This window comes from Equus caballus, chromosome 20, assembly GCF_041296265.1.
Source record: "Equus caballus isolate H_3958 breed thoroughbred chromosome 20, TB-T2T, whole genome shotgun sequence".
Taxonomy (NCBI): Eukaryota; Metazoa; Chordata; class Mammalia; order Perissodactyla; family Equidae; genus Equus; species Equus caballus.
This window is the reverse complement of record NC_091703.1, coordinates 62,710,077-62,726,763: the sequence shown is the minus strand read 5'-3', so window position 1 is coordinate 62,726,763 and position 16,687 is coordinate 62,710,077.

Sequence of the window (16,687 nt, the reverse complement as noted above, 5' to 3'; positions counted from 1 at the left end):
AATTTATGCTTCTTAAGAACAGAGAAAAGAAACCAGGAATCACTAAATTAATAATCACTATCCTGAGATCCCTTCTTTTCATTTGATTTGCTTTAATTGACCAAAATCTTGCTAATCTCTCCCCCTTTTCTTACTGTAATCATCTATAACTGAGTCAAAATGATATTTATAATAACAGGCTGCTAAAAATATCCAAGTAGTTGCTTTGTGTATCTTATCAGAGAACTAATTTGTCTCATCACAATGTTTTTAGTGATTGATATAAAGTGTTAGTACTGGCGGATATTCATATTCTCTGATACTCAAGTGGGAACATAACAGAAGCCCAGATCTGCAGTCTAATACTTCCAAATAGCAATCAAATAAGAAAAAAATGTTAAACTAGTCAAGCAAGCAGTCAATCATTTTGTGTAAGTTTTATCTGTCTGCCTGGGCCTAACATGGATTAGCTTTTGACAACCACAAAAGTTAACACCGTTCATATTTTCAAACACTCACTCTGCTTAAATCATCACTCTTAGACAGACCTAAGCATTTTCATCATTAATATAGAGACATCTATTTTGAAGCTTATATCCTGGTGAGCGCCTAAGGATTGAGAAATGTCATTCTCTAGTGGCCAGATGTGTTCTGGGAATCTTCGTCTTGCTCCCCCACTTGCACCCTACACTCTTTCCATTCTGCTCTCTGCCCCAGGAGCCTGACCTGTGTGGACTGAATCAATGAGCCCCTTGGCTTGTGGATGCCGGGTGGATTCCCTCGGTGAGAGCCCGAAGAGAAAACTGTAGGGAGAGAGGTTGAGATCAGGGTGTTCATTTCCCTAGCTCGGTGCTGCGGGGTGGCCTCAGCCTGGACACCTCCCTTTCCCAAAGGTCACAGCTCCATGCAAAGGGGGCTTCTCCACAGGGCCCTGCTTCCTGGTTCCCTGAACAGTTTTCTCCTCCAACCCCCCTCAGAAAGGACTGGAGTTAGCAGTCCATGCACTATTCCGTGTGGTTGCCCTTTACCCTGGCCACACTGTGAATTAGCCCCTTTGTTAAACTCTCTGTAAATTATTGTAACTAGAATGTAGCTTTTGTTCCTTTCTGAGGCGTGTGCATAAGGGATGCACGGCTAGACCTACACTAATATCCGTGAGCATAAAGAAGTGATGGTATAAAAGTTGTTCTTTTCTTTCTCTTTTATGTTAAAGACATGCACTTGATATCTTGTTGACTGCGAGAAGACAAGGAAAAAAGGAATCAGAGAAAGATTTGAGATTTAAAGTCTCAGAGAATTCCTGTTTGAGTTTGTTTTATAATGTGAGAAAAAATATACAGAGAAACACATCCACATTCCAAAGACAAAGTACAGAATAGTTGAAGGCACCAAGACAAAATACATATGAATCATCTAGTGGAAAAAACCCTACAATTAGGATTTTCCAGTCTGGCTGATTTTTTCATGAAGCAGAAGCAGGAGGAGGGGTGATCAAAGGCAAAGATTCTACAGCCAGAGAGCCTAGAATGAAATGCAGGCTTTGCCACTTGGTAGCTGTGTGACTATGGACAAGTTACTTTACTGCTCTGTGCCTCAGCTTCCTCAGCTGTTAAATGCAAGTGATAGTCATAGCTACTTACACAACAGGTCGTTGTAAAGCATTTAGAACAGTACTTGATAAATAGTAAGCACTATAAAGTGTTTAATATATAAAAATATGATAAGGAGTGGGGCAAAATCATGAAGAACCTTAATATGAAGGTGAATTTTATTCTGAAGAAAAAGGAGGAGCCCTTTAAAAGATTTAGTTAGGAAAGTAGTGTTATCAGATCTGAAAAGGCTTGAAAAATCACTTGTGACTGACGGGATTGATGAATCTGAAGGATAAGAAATTTTAAAATGTTCCTCATTTGGGAGATTATTACAGAAACAGAGTGGAGAGCAGAGTCTGTGATCTGGTAATTGACGAGGCCTAGGAGGTGGAGGACAAAGGGGAGTGGGTTCTCTCAGACACCTGTAAGAATGCAGGCGTGTGCCTAGGTAGATGGTGATGAGAGACATTTAGATAGAGGAGATGAGGGGAGGGTGAGCACAGCCTGTCTTGGGAATTATGCCGGTGTACTGAGCCTGAAAATAGTGAGGCAAATCTTCACCTGCATTAGTTCATTCACATTTATGAAGTTAAAGCTTTACTAAAATATAAGTATACTGTTTATTTTCAAAATATTGACGTTTTCGTGGAAAATGCTGCATACTAAATAGTTTAAGGCAAACAAAGTGTACGTACAGCACATTAACTCCCAGATATTGAAGAAATACACTAGAGAATAAAAAACAGATTGTGCTAATTGGTCCTTGTTGTAAGGAATAGTAGATATTTCTTTTTAAACTCATTTTTCTTTTGCTGTACTCTCAAATTTTCATGCTCTTTCTTCATAGTAATGGCAAGTTGGAAAGTTACAGTTTTGAAATCACAATTTTTGACAAGTCTGGTTAAAAATGAAAAGAACGATTAATTTTAATAAGGCTTGTGACTATGGCTTTACTTGAAAAGCAAAAAACTAAATCAAAGTTCCAGATGTAGAGGTAAGAAAGAGAATTAATATTTAGCTTTGATTAATATTCCAACCTCTAGGTAGCAGCATTACAAAAGGTTTTCTTGTCGACCCTATTCAGATATTCTCTGTGCCTTGAAGCGCTCCACCTTTTTGTGTTTGTTTTTTTTCTGTTAGGGTTCTCCTTTCTTATTCCTAAGGTTGGCAGTTCTCCAAAAGAACATGTGTGCAATCAGAATGTTATATCAAACATTCTCGACACTGATTCTGGTTACACCACATGATTATTTCTGTAAACTTACGTTAAAAGGGTTATAGGAGGCGTAGAATTCTTGTAAGAGGAAGTTTCTGATGTACATATATATAAGTATATATATATATACACACACTATATATAAATGTGAATATGCTAATGTATAGATATACTATATAAATACACTAGTATTAACCACCCATTTCTCTAAAATAGAAAAGTAGCGATTGATGTAGCCACATGAAACATATCCAAGAATGTATATGGCAGTCTAAAAGCTTTACTTATTTTTCTTTAAAAAAGACAGCGCATTTTCAAGCAGCAACAGATACACTTCACTGTTAAGTATATTTAGTCTCTTTAGAATAGCTCCTGTTGGAAACCATACAGCTGGTGAGTCCATAGGTCTGATAACACATTATACTGAGATCTAGCCAGTTCTCAAACTATTGCATATGACTTAAACTATTGAGGAAATCTATAATAATTCTGTGCACGTGGTGAAAACAGATACATTAGAAAAGATATTTCTTAAATGAGGTCAGATTTTAAAAATTAAGAGGCTTATGACTAGAAGAAATTTGGAATTCTAATGGTCTTGAAGAAAGGGTGTCTGACAGCATCACACTTCTTGAATAGTCGCGGCGTAGTCTTCATATCATTCTACGGCAAGCATAACACTGAAGTAAACATACAGAACAAGCCTTAAAGAGGTTGATCTTCTCCTTTGTGCAGTATCTATACCCTGCACCCCACTTCAAAAGGGAATATCATGATCTTTAAAAAAAGACATATGATTATATACATACATGCCTATATATAAACATACGTGTATATATTTGCAATTCTGGTCAAGGTAGTAGAGACAATAATTTATGAAGAAATGTGGCGTAACAGCACTTGTCAAATAAAAGGAAAACTTTCTCTGTGAACCTTAAATGAGTAAGCAAATAAGGCAGATTGTGGAGGTAGAAACTAGAATAGAAAACAGACAATGGGGTCTGGAGTTTTAACTCCTGTGAAGGAATGAGAATTCATACGCGAGTGTGCCCGGGGATTGGACCCAGGTTCATTGCATGGACCAAAGACTTACAAAATGTGCCCACTACTCAAGCCTGTACTGTGGCTCCTAACAAGTAGCTGCTTCCTTACGCTGACCGGTTAGATTGTGCACCGCCCCACAGACGGGACAACAGAGCACTGGCTTGAAGGATCACTGTCAATTCCTTACAAGATATTACAGTTAAACTGCCAATATATGAATGTTTTTCTCCATGAGATTCACAGGCAGTGCAGAAAAAAGGGAAGGATGACAATAAAGTCACCACAAATATAGGAGTAGGCATGAGAAGAGAAATAAATTAGCTATCAGAAAAGATCAATCTGCAAACTTAAATTTTGAAATCAGGAAAAAAATTTGTATCAATTTCAACAAAGCCAACAAATTACATAATTCATTCCTGAGGAAATTACAATTATAAGGCAATGTGAAAAGGGCACTTTATAAGTGTGTTTAAGTTTCTCAAATCTAAAGGAAATAATTACACTCATAACCAAAGGAAAAGGCTTATGAAAGAAACACACTCACTAACAATATAAGTGGAAAACATGTGAATATGAAAAAATATATAAATAAAAATGAAAATCAGTTCTTGAAGTAAAAAATACATCAGTAAGTGAGATAAACTGTAGATTGGGTTCAAATACACCTTTAATAGACATTCTAGAAGAATACAGGAAATGATGGAAAGGAAAATTCAAATAGATATTAGCTGGAATTTCTCTTAAATTAAGAAAGATATGAGTCTTTAAATTTAAAAGACACATAAAGGAAAATAAGTATGAATAAATATAAACAAACGTTACAAAGAACTAAAAAATATGAAGTAAATGAGAAAATATTAAAGACAACTAGAAAGAAAATTTAAAATTCCTAATGAACAAGAAAATAGATTAACAAAGACTTCTTATATTCAAAAATAGTTTTAAAAAGACATTTACAATACTAGCTTAAATTTTTAGAGAAAATAAAATGTTATCTTTCCAGACTTAAAGAATATATAAAAATAGTTTTAGATACACCACTACAAATGTATATCGTTTCTGAACTTGTTGCTGAAATATGTATCAGCTAAAACACAAGTGATTAAAGAAGGAATGGTTAGCCAATGCTTAATAAAATATAACAATAAATCTAATTAATTTTAAATAGTAATGATCAATTTACAGATGACTTAAGAAAAACAAATCTAAATGCTGCACAACAATAACAAATAAGGCGTAGGAATACATTTCAGAGGAATCTAAGACACGCTAAGTTGCTTACCTTGATCCAGGAACTGATAGATACATTAAACATCTTTGGGTGAAAAAAATATTTGAGATAAATTAGTAAAGAAGAAAAACCATCATGAGAAAAAGTGTTTACTAACATTTACCTTTCAAGTAAAGATGAAGGAAAAATAATACACAGAGAAAGTATTGTAGGCAAAATACAAAGGAACATTAGGAAATGGTTCAAATATTATATTATCACAGTAGCTTTTAATAAATTAATGCCATCTCTTAAAAGACAGAGGCACTGAGATTTTAAAAGAATCTGTGACTGACCTATATCACTCTTAGAAGAGAATCATAAGAAACAGAATCTAAAGAAAGTTTTTTTAAAAGATCAATGAAGATGGCTGATACAATAATAATGATATCCTTCATAATAGTTTTTAAGACATAAAGAAACTGTCAAGGACAAACGGGAACAATAATTATTGAAAGAAAGAAAACAATATCTTCCAAAATATTTTTTAAAATGAACTTCATGCACCTAACCTCATAGTATCAAAATACACACGCCGAAACTGATGGAAATAAATATAAATTGATTCATTTTAAAACATGATTGAATTATTTTAATATGTCTCAGAAACTAAGGAAAATAAAAATTTTTAAGGATGTAGAATGTGAAGAACACACTAAAAAAGCTTGAAACACTGGAGATAAAAATAAGACACACACACACAGGATGGGGGAGAGCATGCCAGGAGGAACGCGTACTACCTCTTATCACCTGTTCTTGGATGTCCCATAGCATCCCTTCTGCTACATTCTCTGGGATAAGGTGGTTACAGTGCTTAGCCAATGTTCTGGAGGAGGGAACAGAGCTCTCTGGAAGGAGGTGAGCCAAGGTCACGGAAGAGCTTCTGAGAGAGAATATATATTGGTGTGGCCATTTTGTGACTTTCAATATGTCTACAACATTTGAGGTTTTTGGAAATCTAATCCTTAAAGTCATCGGGATTTACTCTACAGGTGTATATAATGTGTGAGGGTGTCTGCTTGTATATGGTGCTACAACGCTAACTTGCTTAATTTCTCTAAATCCGTCTCAGTTTGTCTTGCACAGCAAGTGTTAATATTAGCTAAATGAATAATTTAAGGATCACAGAAAACATAATTGGAAATTCCCAATGTTAATATAAATTTCTTGCAATCTCTTTGAAGCTAACCAGTTACTTGGATCATATTGTTCACTTGGCTTATCTTTAACACAAAAATGTTTAGACGAAAATGAGAAAGCAACATTTTTTTCCCAAGGAAAAAAATAAAAGTGTAAATATCCAATCTGAAAGAAAAGAAAAAGTAAAATTTGAGCAATAACATATACAGAAATTTACAGATTTACAAAGCCTAAGATGGTAACATATTTTAGTGCCTTGATTGTCATTTTATTCATTGCAGAAACTGGCTTGTATGTGTCAGCTATAGCTTCATCTAAAACCAAGGTCACAATATTAATATCTCCACAGGGAGAATATTAGTCATAATATTGATTTTTATCCTGCAGCATAACTCACCATCGTGTGTATGTTCCATCTGTTTTCTAAGTTATATTAATTGCCTATTTATCGTGGGAAAGGTTGCTCTTATGAAGTACTCTGGTGACCTAAGAGTCCATATAGTCTTTCTGATCAGGCTACTTAGCTGCAAATGACCAGGTAAGATGTTGCATTTTCAGTAAGTTAAGTTTATACAGAATAATATGTTACCTCAAATAATTCACTTCTATTTGCAGATGTCTATATGTCTTCAAATGATGAAAGTTTTGCAAAATTACATAAAATTTCTACATAGATTGGGAATAATACTCAAATTATTGACTTGTAGTATGTCTCATGCTTGTTTTCCTGAATGTACAAACATCTGTGCTCAATTTAAACAATTTGTATGACATAATGTATATTAACAAATGGTAGAAATGTTATATAATATACAAATACACAAAGTTATATGAATCAAGACCAACTAGTTGGATATAAATTGTTACATCTTTTGCAAAATTAGTATGCTCACAATGTTTATACTATGACTTGTAGAACTAATCCTCCAGAGGTTTCTCCAGACCAGAACGTCAGCACCACTGGGACATTATTACAAATGCAAATTCTCAGGCTCCATGAAGACCTACTGACTCAGAAACTCTGGAGTTAAGACCTAACAAGCTATATTTTCACAGGTCTTCCAGGTAACTTTGTGCCTGCTAAAATTTGAGAACTCCTGCTTTATCCATTTACTGGGTTTACATTAGTATAAATTAAACCCTGTGCTTAGCCAGAGAGCTCAGAGCAATCTTAGAAAAGCATGATCTTAGAAAATCTTAGAAAAGCAGAGCAGGCCTCGTGCTCTGGCTTGTGTGAATGCAACAAATGAACAACTTGTGACTATTTTCTCAAATAACCTTGGCAGATTGTTCTCTTGAAATCGGGATTCATTTTCACCTTGACTGGCTTCTGAAACAACAGTTGCCAAAATGAGCCAAGTTGGAGGTAGGGACATTGTGAGTTTATAGATTCTCATAGATGTGGATGCTCTTCTTGTTGATAGAGATTTTTATTATTCCTTTGCTTCTATGTTTTCTCACTACCTTTTTCCTCTACATGTAGCTCTGCTCTTCATATTTAGTTTGCTGTGCCATCATGTTGCTTTGCATATACCCAAATTTCAGTACAAAAACTTTTCCGTGTACCCCAGTTACTCATAGAGGAAGCCTTGGAATAACCGCCATATGAGAGATAAACACATATGTATCACCAAATTTAAAGCTCTCCAAATGGGTAGGAAACCTTTTCTTGTCAATTAGCCTGGCTCCAAAGTTTCCTATTTTAACTTGAAATTATGAAGACCTGATGACTTCATTTTATGCCATTTAAATTAGTCTTTAGTGTTTATGATACCTTATGATCTCATTTCTTTGTCCTTAAATTTAATTTCCTAATTCTTTAATAATTATTCTCTATCACATCTTGGCCTATGGATTCTAGAAATGGACATAGTGAACCCATAAACGCCTGATTCTCACTTAGTCTTATTTGACTTGCTGACCTTGTCTTGGCCTTTCTCTTATTTAATGTTTCTTAAAATACATTTATATCATTTATATCTACCAAAGAGTCTTTCTAGCTCTCCTTTTCTGCAGCCATAATGTGAAAGTGAATTAGAAGAACATGATAAAGAGTGCAGAGCATCTCTACATGGCCAGAAGAAAGTAGAAGACTCTTCTGGAGCTTTATTCTCTAGGATACAAAGTTCATTATGCTTATTTCAAAAATGTTGACACTGGACTCAAGAGTTTCTATCTCATGACTCCTGACGTTCTAAACAAGGTAAGACAATAGAGTGGTATGTTTACATTTTAACCTGAAAGTCATCTTGCAGTAATAGGCTTTTCTTTTAGGATATTAAAATGCATTGAGAAGCATTCCTGCAGAGACCACACTGTGCACAGGATGAGCCAAATCCCCCTATTCCATTCAATTAGATACGGTATGAAAAATAAACATAACAAATGAGCCTGTGGAATATGCAAACAGCTTCCAGGAAAAAAAATTAGGAATGAGAAAACTACTAAATGATAGGCAAGCACTGGTACTTTGGCAAAAGACTTAAATGATGTTTCCTCCAGACATTAATAAAGTTATAATAATGTTATTATTTAAAGAGTGGTATTAAATACAGTCAACCCTTCAGCTTTCTCCAAATGAAATGAATATCTTTTTCCTTGCTAGATGTTTAAAGAATCATTTTTGTATCGTTAAGTGTTTTTTCACTTAATGTCTTATCTTTTGTGCATCTCCGGTTGACCCACTCATGCTTAGGTTTTCTTAATTTTAGTAGAGATAAAGCAGTATATTATTTTAGTGTAAGATAAATAGAAAATAATATCAGGATGGTGTGTCACGCAGAATTTCATCAAATTTTGTTTAAAAACATACGGTGATTGGAGGAAGACAAGGATGTCGACTCTTATACCTTCTATTCAACATAGTACTGGTAGTCCTAGCCACAGCAATTTGGCCAGAAAAAGAAATAAAGACATCCAAATATGAAAGGAAGAACTAAAATTTCCTCTGTTTGAAGATGACATGACCTCATGTATAGAAAACCTTAAAGACTGTCAAAAACCCACTAGAACTAATAAATCAATTCAGTAAAGTTGTAGGATGCAAAATCAACATGCAAAAATCAGTTGTGTTTCTATATACTAACAATTAACTATTGAAAGAGAAATCAAGAAAATAATCCCATTTAAAATAGCATCAAAACTAATAAAATCAATTTAATCAAAAATCAAAACTTAGAAATCAATTTAATCAAACAGTTGAAAGACCTGGACACTACAAATAATAAGACATTGATGAAAGAAATTGAAGAAGACACAAACAAATGGAAAGATATCCCAAGTTCTTGGCTTGGAAGAATAATATTGTGAAAATTTCCATACTACCCAAAGCGATCTACAGATTCAATGCCATACTTATCAAAATTCCAACAACAATTTTTAACAGAAATAGAAAAGATTATCCTAAAATTTGTGTAGAAAATAAAAGGCTCTGAATAGCCAAAGCAATCTTGAGAAGAACAAAGCTGAAGGCATCGCATTACTGATTTCAAATTATATTGAAAGCCATAGTGATCAAAAAAGTATGGCATCAGCATAAAAACAGACATTCAGATCAATGGAATGGAATAGAGTGTCCACAAATAAACCCATACGTATATGGGCAATTAATTTACAACAAAGGAGTCAAGAATATACAATGGGAAACAGACAGTTTCTTGAACAAATGCTTTTTTGGGAAAACTGATAGACAAATGCAAAAAAAATGAGACATGATTGCACCACATACAAAAATCAACTGAAAATGGATTAGAGACTTGAACATAAGGCATGAAACCATAAAACTCCTATAATAAAACATAAGGAAAAAACTCTTTCTTGGCAATGATTTCTTGGATAGTACACCAAAAGCACAGTCAGCAAAAGCTAAAATAAGCAAGTGGGATTACATCAAACTAAAGAGCTCCTGCACAGCAAAGGAAACAATCAACAGATTGAAAAGGGTAACCTACAGAATAGGAGAAAATGTTTGCAAACCATGTATTGGATAAGGGGCTAATATCCAAAATATATAGAGAAGTCATACAACTGAATAGCAAAAAGCCAAACAACCCAATTTAAAAAGGGGCAAAGGACTCGAATAGACATTTTTCAAAGAAGACATGCAGGTGGCCTACAGTTCATGAAAAGGTGCCCAATCTCACTACTCATCACAGAAGTGCAAATCAAAACCACAATGAGGTGTCATCACAAGATGGCAGTTATAACAAAGACAAAAGGTAACAAATGTCGTGAGGATGTGGAGAAATGGGAACTCTTGTACATTGTCAGTGGCAATGTAAATTGGTTCAGCCATTATGGAAAACAGTATAGTGGGTCCCCAAAAAATTAAAAATAGAACTGCCGTATTAGCCAGCAATCCCACTCCTCCGTATATATCTGAAGGATTTGTAATCAGGATCTTGAGGAGATATCTGCACTCCTGTGTCCTTGGAACATTATTCACATTAGCCAAGATATGGAAACAACCTAAATGTCCTTCAACAGATGAACGGCTAATTAAGATGTGATTATATATATATATATATATATATATATATATATTATATAGTTATCATTACATACTATATGGAATATTATATATTTGTTATAATACAGAAATATATATTAAAATATTATACTGCCATAAAAAAGAGAAAATCCTGAAATTTGTGACAACATGGATGAAACTTGAGGGCATTATGCTAAGTGAAATACGCCAGACAGAGTAAAACAAATCCTGTGTGATATTGCTTATATATGGAATCTAAGAAAAAGCTGCTTTCATAGAAACAGAGAATATAATGGAGGTTGACAGGGGATGGGGGCTGGGAGAAATGGGTAGATATTGGTCAAAGGGTACAAACTTTCAGTTGTAAGACGAATAGCTTCTGAGGATCTCATGTACAGGATGGTGACTATATTTCATAATATGGTGGTATATACTTCAAAGTTGCTGAAAGTAGATCTTTTGTGTTCTCACCACATCCCCACACACAAAAGAGTTAACTATGTGAGGCAGTGGATGTGTTTATTATCTTGACCGTGGTAATCATTTCACAGTGTATATGTATATCATATCATCATGCTGCACACTTGAAATATATGCAATTGTATTTGTCAATTATTCCTCAATAAAGTTGAAAAAAAGTAAGGTGATCTTGATATCCAAAGACTAGTTCATGGCCCTTGATCAATAATTAATCATTCTCGAATTTTATTCTCTGATCTCTGCTCATTCTAGCATCTCCTTGATAGTTCTATTTTCTTCTCTTGATCTATAAATGTGATCATCCCCAGTTATTTTGAAATACTAGGATGTCAGTGCAAGTTTTTGTTGGTAATAATGATAATATGCCTAACACATCATGTGGGTGCATGTGTAGTGATTTGATCACTGCATAACCACATTATGGCACATTTCAAGGTAAGGCTCCTTCAGCTTTTCACATTTATTTCTTAGAAAATAATTGTTTCACAATTTCAACTTTCATTTCTGTGTAAGTAGATCCAAAGTGCATTTCACACATTGTAGTTTCCAATCTTTTCTTCAAGATTCAGCATTCTTTACTTAGAATTGGTTGAAACCAAACTTAATATATTGAAAAATAAATTTCCGTTTAACCATGCACTTATTTACAATTTCCCTTTATTATTTCTAGAATTTCTAGTCTATTTAGAACTGCAACTTCAAATTAACAGGACTATAACCTTTTGATTATTTTTCTTTCTTCTCCTTCATCATATGTGCTCAGTTATTTTTCAAAGTCTCTTTCATATTCAGTTCTTTCTCAGCTTAGCTAATTTGGAAATCATAGCCTTATGCTTAAACATAGCACACTTTGATTTCTTATATCTCTTAACATTTATCCGTCCTGCAATCAGCTTCACCATTGCTTGGGTAAACCCTCTGAAATTTCCATGGCACCTTTTCACTCTTTCTATATCCGTCCAACATTTAATGGGTGCATGTGATGAGCCACACCCTCTTGAAGTCTTTTACTGTTGTTTAAGGCTGTGTTTCATCACCACTTTCAACAGAACCTTCAAACTATACCTGTCTTCCCCTCTCACACAAAACCACCCTCAGCTCCAATCTGGCTAGTGTCATTCCCAAGACGGAAACATGATCCTTGATAATTTGTGTACAATGTGCCCATGTTCTCCTTACCAGAAGCTTCTCTTCTGTCTATTCCTATTCTGACCTTTAGAAGTGTGCTTCCCAGCAGAAGTATAAGATGGACCACAAATAAGAGCTATGCATGTAATTCTATGTTCTATAGTAGCCACTTGAACAAATAAAAAATCAACAGATGAACTTTGTTTTATTATTATAATTTATTTTACTCTATGTATCAAGGATATTATCATTTCTATCTACATTTCAAGTCTTCTAATAGACAAAAGTGACAAGTGGCTACTTTCTTGGGCAGAGCAGCGCTGGAATATGGAATTCTTCTCAATACCCTTCCTGACTAACTCTATTCCAGCATGATAATTCTTATATTTTTCTTTCTCACAAGAACATTTAAATTAAATTCTCCATAAACACAGGAAAACATAAGTGTCAAGGAGCAATGGACTAAAACTGCCATTTACTTGAATCCCATTCCACTATTTCTGATGGATTTAATATTTAAATATTCTGAGTCTTAATGGCCTCAATTTACTTTTATCTCTAACATATAACTGCGTTAAAAATTAATGCTACATCAAGAATTACAACCAAACCCATGAATCTCTGCTCTAAATTCTTTTCCCTCCTGGATCACACTTGTTGGAGATAACCACTCTCACTTCCTTCAGTTGTGTCTCCTGGTACCTGCCTCCGTACTTTACATAAAATAAAGTACTGACTTTTATAATGTTTTCATTTCATTTATTATTTACTGACTTCTAAACATAGACAATAGAGATATTGCATTCTTAAAACCACCCCCTTCACATGCACACTTTAAAACTTTCTCTCTCTCCCTTCCCCTACTCCCCAACCTCCCAGTACATTTATACTACAGTTTCTAGTTGGATCAATACATTACTTGGACCATGTAAATTCTTTTCATCACTGAGCAAATAGAGTATGTTTACATTCTCTTTCTTGAACATCTCATAGTTTTCTTTAGAAAAATATTGACTACACTCTTTTTTTTTCTTATATGTCCTTACATGTATGAATATTTTTTTTTTTTTTCTGGCTTTCCAGTCTGCCTGGCAGCCTCCTAATGTCCATTCAAGATGGCAGACCACGTCAGATAATGTAGCTGTCTTTTTTGTTGGAGATTTCTGGCCTCCTTGAGCAGTCTCTCTTGCTGCTCCAATCTCAAGTGGATATTGTGAAGATCGCCCTCACAGATACCTTCTTGGGACTTCCTGAAGCCTCTCTCGTGTTGCATCTCTTGTATAGTATGGACTTCTGGACTCTCTGTTGACTCTGCTTTGGTTTACTATCTTGTTTAGAAAAGGCATACAATCACAGTAGCATCCTGAACATGTGTATTTGATGATACATTAGTTTTGAGAACTTGCATGCTGAGACATTTTATTTTCAAAAATAAGGCATTATAAAAATGCATTTAGGTATATACTAGAAGTGGTGAATGGATTCTCTCCTTCACCCAGCCCCCTTCCCAAAATGCAGCAGATTACAATTCCTATCTTCTGAGAGAGAGATTCTAAATGGGGGAGGAGGGAGTTAAAATTGAGTGTGTGTGAAAAGGGGAGTCAATTTTTTCTCAGGTAGAAGGAAAGCACAAAATGGTCTCAAAGACCCCATTTTGTTCGTGGCCCATTTGGGGAACCAAGGAAACTGGCACTAAATAACCCTTCATTTACTAGAATCCATCCTCAATTTTGGCAGTCTAACAAGTGGACACGAAATCATCCCTACTGACCCGTCTGACCAGAGTGGACAAACCCCAACATGTAAATCCAATGAGCACCTGGGCCTCGAAAGAAGTAGAGCATATGGCCAGGACACAGAGCTTCCCGACAGGGAAGTGTGAAGGCTTAACTTCACGCTAATACAACTTTAATAATCAAATTATGAGCTTTAAGTTTTTGAACCCCACTTATTGTTATGATGAGGATTATGCAGCATTATCTTCACAACTGTATACTTTGTGGGTTGAGTATGGAAACCTATGTTGGCAATAATTTTCCCTCCGAAGTTTGAAGCATTCATCTCTCATTCTCTTACTTCTAGCATTGCTGTTGAAATATCTTTTGACATTTGTTTTCCAGTTCCCTCTTGTGTGACTTTTCCTCAATTCCTGAGAGCCTTTACATGCTTGTCTCTGTCCCCAGTTCTCTGACATGTCTTGAGGCCCCTCTGAGACACCTGTTTCCCTCAGTGTGCTGGGATTCATCGGGCCTTTCAGTTCAGGAACTCATGAGCTGAGCCAAAATGATTTTCTGTTACTTCATCAGCTTGATCTACTTTTTGGGAAATTTCTTCTATTTTGTTTTTAACATTATACAAAAATTGCTTTCTCTCCTATTATTTTTAAAAAATTTCCCATACATTTTTTGTTCTTGGATTATTGATTTGAAAGCATTCTATAATTCTTTCACAGAAATAATATTTCACTAACAGGTATCTTTGAAAGTTTTCTTTGTGTCATGAACCATCTAAATTTCCTCCAGTGTTCCTTTCCCTGTTTTCATTTTGGAGGCTCTCTTTAATGTATTAAGCTCGCTATGTACACGTTGAAGAGGAACAAAATCTGCCACCACAAAATGTCTCTTTAATATGAGGATTATTTGGGGAAAATTTTTTCCTTCCCCACAACATTCATATACAAGAATAAACCCCTTATAAATTAACTAGAAATGATAGGTGCATGAGTTACCCTTTTTGATAGGTATGGGGTATTGGACCTGATCTGAGATGTTTCGTAGAGGTTTTCAGGTGTTATTTTAGCCCTTCTCCCATGGGTCAGTTTTTCTAGAGATGAATTGTCTAATGTCTTGCTAGAAAATATGGAAATGGCACCATTATTTTGAGAGATGGGTTGAAGTGGTCTTCAAATCTCACCTTTCAGTAAGCAAATTCTAATTTAATCCTCTTAACCTCAGTAGAGCGTCACCCCTGACCTCATCCTCCCTTGATTGCTGGGAGAATGGTTTGCCTGGTTTGGAGAGAGAGGTGAGAATCTAAATATTCCCTATACTTTACTTTCAACCAATTCTTCAGCTTTTTTTCCCATTCCTCACAAATCCAAGTTCAGGTGATTATGATCCATGAGACTTTCAGAATCTGCCTGATTTCAATAGACTTCCTTCCCATTCGTACATTCTTGTACTGACATTTAGATTTGAGCATCCCCTGTCCTGATAATGTCAGCATTTATCTATCTACACTTCATCTTCCAAAACGGTGTTGGCTTTTCTTGTCTTCCGTGGTCTCTTCTTGTGCTTTGTGTACTTTGTCTTTATATATTTTTACAATTTTATTCTGTTAGTGTGACTTCATTTGAACATTTGAGAAAACAGAGATAAATTATTTCAATCCTTCATCTTTAACCAGAAGTCTCAGGTTCTTCAGATTTCAGATGACAGCTACTTATTAAGATTTTGCAAAAAGACTAAATGAGACACATATGCATAGCTCTTAATTCTGTTTTGTCACCTAGTTAGATAATGCTCTGTCTTTATGTTTTAATATATGCACTGCTGGCTAAATTAGATTGAAATTACTTCTCAAGTCTAGGACTATAATCTTCCTTTATTGTGTTTGTACTCATTTTGCCTATACCTAAAATAGCTGAATATACTCAATAAACACTTAGTTGTTAAAAATGTTTGTATCAGAAGTTCAAAATGGTCCATGATAATATCATTAAACTGGCTTCTTTTCACACACATATAAAGGGAAAAAAGGAATTATTTGTCTATATAGCAAAGTGCAATTTCTTTGTTCTTACTTAGCTACAAAATCTGACCATAAAAGATTACTTTAGACAACAGTCAACCACTAATTGATGTGATTTTTATTTTTACGTGAAGATATAATCATAGTGTCAGGGAGAAAAAGTTTCTCCTCCATCCTTCTAAGTTCTTCTGGCTGGGCTAATAATTAAACTGACATGAGACAGATTAACAGGAGAAGATCAAATGTAATTACATATGTATGAGAACCCCAAAGATGTGAGGTCCCCAACAGTCAGGTAATTGAGGTTTATAAGCTGTCCTGAGCTAAGGAGAAGGGGGTAGGGTTCCGGGACTTCAAAGGGAAGAAAGGCAATTCATCAGAAGAATGAAAAGAGTAAATGTTTGGTAAACAAATCTTTGCTAGTTCATCTGGAAACAATGGGACACAGAGAGGACTTTGATCTAACAGGCCCTGCTAATTTCCCCGTTACCACACCTAGTGCCTCCACTTTGTAGATATCTTGGGTCATGGCTCTTCTTCCTGGAACAGGCCCTTTATCAAAATTCTCTTAGGTAGTTAAGGGAGAAGTAAAAGAAACA